Source organism: Schistocerca cancellata, chromosome 3 (assembly GCF_023864275.1).
Source record: "Schistocerca cancellata isolate TAMUIC-IGC-003103 chromosome 3, iqSchCanc2.1, whole genome shotgun sequence".
Classification (NCBI taxonomy): Eukaryota; Metazoa; Arthropoda; class Insecta; order Orthoptera; family Acrididae; genus Schistocerca; species Schistocerca cancellata.
In genome coordinates, this window is record NC_064628.1 from 788,339,854 (window position 1) to 788,345,853 (window position 6,000).

Genomic DNA, 6,000 nt, shown 5'->3' on the forward strand with positions numbered 1-6,000 from the left:
GATTATCCTGTAGCCAGATCCCCAGAAATTTTGTATTAGGCACGCTTGCAATATCCGTGTCTGACATCTGAATTCTTATATCCTCTTCAATGTTTCTCTTGATATTATGAAAATTTAATGCTACTGTTTTGCTTTTATTTATTATTAGTTTGTTTTGGTTGAACCAGTTTAGAACATTTGTTAATGCCTCAGACAGTCTTATCTGTAGTATCTCTGCAGTCTTCCCGCTGACTAATATGCTTGTGTCATCTGCAAACTGGATAGTGCTATGGTACTGGTTGGCTGATGTTAGGTCATTTATATATATCAAAAATAGGATGGGGCCAAGTACCGAGCCCTGCGGTACTCCATATTTTACTGCTTTGTAATCAGAATAATGTCTTGTTGATTTATTTTCTTTGTGAAAATGTATTTCTACTACTTGCTTGCGGTCAGTAAGATATGATCTAAGCCAGCTGTTAGGCATACCTCTGATACCAATTCTTTCAAGCTTCTGCAGCAATAGAGTGTGGTCTATGATGTCAAAAGCCTTAGACAGATCAAGGCATATGCCAGTTACTTTTTGTCCACTATCAATTTTTTCAAGTACTTCACCCAGAAATTCATATATTGCTGTTTCTGTTGATCGGCCTTTCCGGAAGCCATGTTGGGTTGTGGATAATATTTTGCACTTTTCTAGAAAATCTAGCAACCTCTTATGAAAAATTTTTTCTAGTATTTTAGAAAATGTAGATAGCAAGGCAATAGGTCTATAATTGGCTATGTCTTCTTTCTTACCCTTTTTGAACAGTGGTTTTAGTTTCACTGTCTTTAAGCAGGAAGGAAAGACTCCATTTGTTAATGAACTGTTGAAAATGTGGGCTAATGGTATTGCAATGAGGTCCCCCACATTTTTAATGACATAATCTGGAATCTCATCCACACCTGTTGAAAATTTTGTTTTTAACTCTCTTATTGATAGTATAATTTCCTTAGGGTTGGTTGGAGTAAGAAATAGGGAGTTGCAGTTTCTATTTTGATTGGATGGTGTTGTAGCAGGATTTTTATTTGAAGATTTTATGTCAGATAGTAATTTTTCACTAATATTTGCAAAGTATGTATTAAAAGCATTGGCTACTTCTTCTGGATTTGTAATTTTTTTGCCATCTTGGATTACCTGGAGATTTACATTTTGAGAGGTCTCGTTTCCTACTTGTTCTCTGACTATCTTCCACATGGCTTTCATTTTGTTCCTGGCCATTTTTATATGGTGATCATTTGTTGTTTTTTTAGATTCTTTTATGACTTTGTGAAGCACTCTCTTATAATTCTTGAAATGCACTAGAAATTCTTCTGTAACATTTTGTGTTTTTGAGATTTCATAAAGTCTCCTCTTTTCAGCACATGATATTTTAATGCCTTTCGTCAGCCATGTAACATTTCTTTTTTTAGTTTTTAATGTTTGGTTTTTAACTGGAAAAGAAATATTGAAATAATGGGAGAATATTTCCATGAACATGTCAAACTTTTTACATGTGTCCTCATAGTTGTCTATATCATTCCATGTTTCTTTTTTCAGTAAGTGCCTGAAGTGTTCTAGGTTGTGCTTGCTAAAATTCCTACCTTTTCTTGTCATTTGTTGTTCAGTATTTCCTGCAGTGTCTACTGGGAATTCAATAAACTGTGCATAATGATCACTGAAACCTGTATTCATATTTCCAGATTTGTATAAATATTTATCTGTATTTATTAGTATCTGATCTATAGCACTGCTTGACGATTTGGTGACTCTGGTGGGGGATTTGATAGTTGTATGTATGTTGTAGGTTTTTAATAAGGCCTCAAGGTTTAATCTGTCTTTTGAGTTCTTGTTGAAATCTATATTAAAATCACCACATATGATGGTTGTTTCACTAACTATTTTTATACTGTTAAGTGCCTTCTCAAGATTTTCAACGAAAGTAGTTACGTTTCCATCTGGGCTTCTATATATGCAAATAACAATTATATTTAAATTTGTCAGTTCTGTAGCAGAAATTTCGAAGTTTTGCTCTTCCCCTAGCTGGTTAGTGAACTTTAAATTTTCGTGTTTGACGTCCTCTCTAACATATATGCATGTTCCTCCATGCATGGAGGTTTTCCTACAAAAAAAAGATGAAAGGGTAAAGCCCTCTATCCTTGTGTGATGTAACGTATTTTCGGATAACCAGTGCTCACTAACACATATAACAGACACTTCTTTTAGTTCATCTGATAACAATATTTCTATCTCACTAACTTTATTTGATAAGGATTGTACATTTTGGTGCAGGAGCATAAATTTCGACGATGACTTATTTACTAGGTTGTTTTGGCCTACCTTATGTTCGACAGCTGCACATGACATATCATTTTTAACACTTTTACAATTGAAGTTTTCTTTCCAGAGCGATGTTTTAGAAGATGAAATCAACATTTCTCTGGAATCACTTGCCATAAAAAACGTTGTGGTTCTTTCCTGTTTCGTGTTGGGCGAGTTGACTTGTAGTGTGATGGAGTTTCTGCTGTAATTTTTGGAGTTGTAATTTGAGGAACCGCAACCAGGCTAGATGGGGATCCTCTTCTTGCCGCTTCAACACTTCCTGAAGTCATTGGAGTAATATTCTCTTCATTTGAAATTGGTGATTCCGTTGCTGCTGCTGCTGCAATTGGAGGCTGCACTAAGCCTGGCTGATTTCGGTTTAATTGTTCCATGATTGCATCGCACAGTGCTACTTTCCCTTTCTTGTTTCTGTGCAATCCATGGGTAGTGAAATTCTCTCTTTTTTGACTGTCTGCATTAATATATGTCACATTGCTGAAGAGCTTACATATTTTCTCGAACTTCCGGTTAGTTGCTTCGATTTCTGCATTCACACACGATGTTTTGATGAGATCATGTCTCATAGGGATGCTTATCACGAAAACTTTCATGTCCATAACTTTTGCCAATGTTTCCCTTAAAGATCGCAAAGCGAATTTTGCCTCGTTCTTGTAGACATCGTTTGCGCCAGCTAAAATAATGCAAGAGTTACAACTTCCATGGTTACTGTGTGTGTCAATATGCTGAGTAACTTCTCGCAGTGGAGCACCTGGCTTCACAAATCCAATAACACTTTCATTTATTAGTTTTTCGTTCATGATCTTTGCCAGTCCTTTTCCATGACTATCAGAAAATAAATAAATAATGCCAGCATCTTGTTTTTTACGTTGACTGTTTTCGTTTGTTGTTTTCGGTTCCGAAACTTTCGTTTGTATATCTGCTTCACTTAGTCTGTTCGTTTTTTCTGATAGCACACTGAATCTGTTTTTGCACACGATATTAGAATCAGTCAATAACTTTCTTTGAGAATTTGACAGTTTACTTTTCACTACCGGTATGTTTGGAAGTTCGCGATTTCGAGGAAAGTTTGATCTGTTTTCATTCTTTTCCGCTACCATGCTATAGTTGTTTGTTTGCACACGTTTTTGTTTACTTTCAATTCCTTGCAACAGTTTTTCTTCAGATGGCTGTATTCCATGATTTACTACACTCGATTTTTGCACACTGTTTTTTTGTATTAAAGTTACACAGCTTCTTTAAGATTTATCTTCCTGGATAGAGTTTTCTTCGGTCACTGATTCCCATTTTCCTGTGGAGGCCGTGTCTTCTTGCTTCCCGTATTTTCCCGATTGAAGTTCTTTTATATCCTGTTTTAGAGTACCGATTATGAATTGTAGACTTTTTATACGTTCATTTAGCTTTGATATCTCGTCCTTACAACGCATACACGATTTCTTTTTTCCATCGAATTTTACTTTTTTTTGCGGAGATACACGATTTACTTTAACACTAGCCGCCATCTTGAATCAGAGAAGCGTTTTCACTTTGCTGAAACGGAATCTGAGTCAGTGTGATTCCTGTCACCTGTTTTAGGTAACGCTGTCAAGAGGAGACAAACGCAAAAAGATAGGGGGACTATTAATCGTCTGCTTGTGTCTGTGCGGTTGGATATGGGTGTGTGTGCGAGTGTATACCTGTCCTTTTTTCCCCCTAAGGTAAGTCTTTCCGCTCCCGGGATTGGAATGACTCCTTACCCTCTGCCTTAAAACCCACATCCTTTCGTCTTTCCCTCTCCTTCCCTCATTCCTGATGAAGCAACCGTTGGTTGCGAAAGCTTGAATTTTGTGTGATGTTTGTGTTTGTTTGTGTGTCTATCGACCTGCCAGCACTTTTGTTTGGTAAGTGACATCATCTTTGTTTTTAGATATATTTTTCCCACGTGGAATGTTTCCCTCTATTATATCTAATTATATATTGTTACATACAGCACTACTTTGCAGAGAGTCAAAGAAGCAGAATAGCTGATCTCTACCATACATTAACAAGGATAGTCAGGAATTAAGCCATGAAAGGGAAGAGCAAGAAAACAAAGCAGCCAGCTAAAATATTCTATCATTTGTTGGGTATGTATCTGGGACTTTTTTAATTCTTTTATTGAGAAAGGTAACCAATAACAGTAGAAGTGACAAGATAAACAAGATAACTAAATTTGGAGACAATGGATGGTTAATAGACACGTGAAAGGTCAAGATAGTACAGAGAAAACAGAGGAACCGGGAAGAAAAGCTTGTCATAGACTACGATCAACAATCAAACAAAGGTATATATATATATATATATATATAATAGGGGAACACACAAACAAAAGGTATTAAAGTCTGCAAGCTTTCTGAGCCAGTGTCTCCTTCTTCAGGCATAAGAGTTGAAGGGGAAGGGAGAGGGGTAAAGGAAAAGGGTTAGAGTTCAGGAAAGTCACACAGAACCCAGGGTCAGGGGAGACTTACCCGATGGCAAGAGAAGGGAAGACTGTCTGAAAGAACAGACACCACGCATATATATATATATATATATATATATATATATATATATATATAATAGAAGGAAACATTCCATTAAGGAAAAATATACCTAAAAACAAAGATGATGTCACTTACCAAATGAAAGTGCTGGCAGGTCGACAGACACACAAACGAACACAAACATACACACAAAATTCAAGCTTTCGCAACAAACTGTTGCCTCATCAGGAAAGAGGGAAGGAGAGGGAAAGACGAAAGGATGTGGGTTTTAAGGGAGAGGGTAGGGAGTCATTCCAGTCCCGGGAGCGGAAAGACTTACCTTATGGGGAAAAAAGGACGGGTATACACTCGCGCACACACACACATATCCATCCACACATACACAGACACAAGCAGACATATGTCTGCTTGTGTCTGTGTATGTGTGGATGGATATGTGTGTGTGTGCGCGAGTGTATACCCGTCCTTTTTTCCCCATAAGGTAAGTCTTTCCGCTCCCGGGACTGGAATGACTCCCTACCCTCTCCCTTAAAACCCACATCCTTTCGTCTTTCCCTCTCCTTCCCTCTTTCCTGATGAGGCAACAGTTTGTTGCGAAAGCTTGAATTTTGTGTGTATGTTTGTGTTCGTTTGTGTGTCTGTCGACCTGCCAGCACTTTCATTTGGTAAGTGACATCATCTTTGTTTTTAGGTATATATATATATATATATATATATATATATATATATATATATATATATATATATATATATGGTTATAATAGAAGGAAACATTCCACATAGGTATATATATATATATATGTGCTGTGAAGGCTGATATGATCATTCAATGTGGAGCACTCATCACCCAACCTCATGTGAGACTTCACGTGATGTGACAAGCAAAAAAAAGAGAAAAAAGGGCAAGGAACACTACTTTGGTAGTGTGTGGCAAATGGAAATTTGGACTATGGGGAGAAGCCTGTGCAGGTGGCATAAGTGGTTAACACATACGCCTAGTAAGCAGGAGACATGGGCATTGATAGAAATTTTCACTTGTCACCATTGAATTCTTTCATTGCCTGAATACAGCAGGCATCAGAATTTCTCCTTTCTGAATATTATTGATCATAAGGTAGAAGGAGTAAACTCATTCAGCTTCCCAGAAATACTATCTCATTT